Here is a 583-nt window from a genome sequence, read left to right on the forward strand (position 1 = left end):
GCTGCAGGGCCTCCCTGCGGCCTTGCGAGGGTTAAAGATCCTTAAGCTTCAGCGGGAATGTATAAAAGAAAATTTCTTTCTGAAGTAATTTATGGAAATGCCGTACTCCCTTTGAAGGTTCCATGTCACCGCGTGGCACTACGCAATGTTCTCTTTCTTCACCTGTCAGGCGAAGACCACCTCGAAGAGTCTCACTGCTGATTACTAGTTAATTGTCATTAATAAGTGACAACTGACATTATGGGGGCTTAATGCGGAGAGAACAGAAAGGAGCCACAGATATTCTAATGAGCTGACTCCTACGTGCCCTCTATTGTTGTCGAGAATGAGGAGCTGTCGTCATTGTTCGGGAGATGGGCTTCAATTGCTCTGGAAAATATTCTCTTTTAATTTCTTTATGCACAGATAATTCCCGGTGCTCGGTATTCCCTCCCACTCCCCTCGTCGTCCAGCCCGCACGCACGCGCATGCATGCTGTCCCCGGCCGGGAGGCGGCTTCAGGAGTGCCCTCCGAACCCCCACTTCCGAGTGGGGTCCCCGGCCGAGAACGGCCATCACCCCGCGGCCGGGCCTCGCGGGGGCG

The sequence above is a fragment of the Condylura cristata genome, unplaced genomic scaffold (genome assembly GCF_000260355.1).
Source record: "Condylura cristata isolate star-nosed mole 26May11 unplaced genomic scaffold, ConCri1.0 scaffold00016, whole genome shotgun sequence".
Classification (NCBI taxonomy): domain Eukaryota; kingdom Metazoa; phylum Chordata; class Mammalia; order Eulipotyphla; family Talpidae; genus Condylura; species Condylura cristata.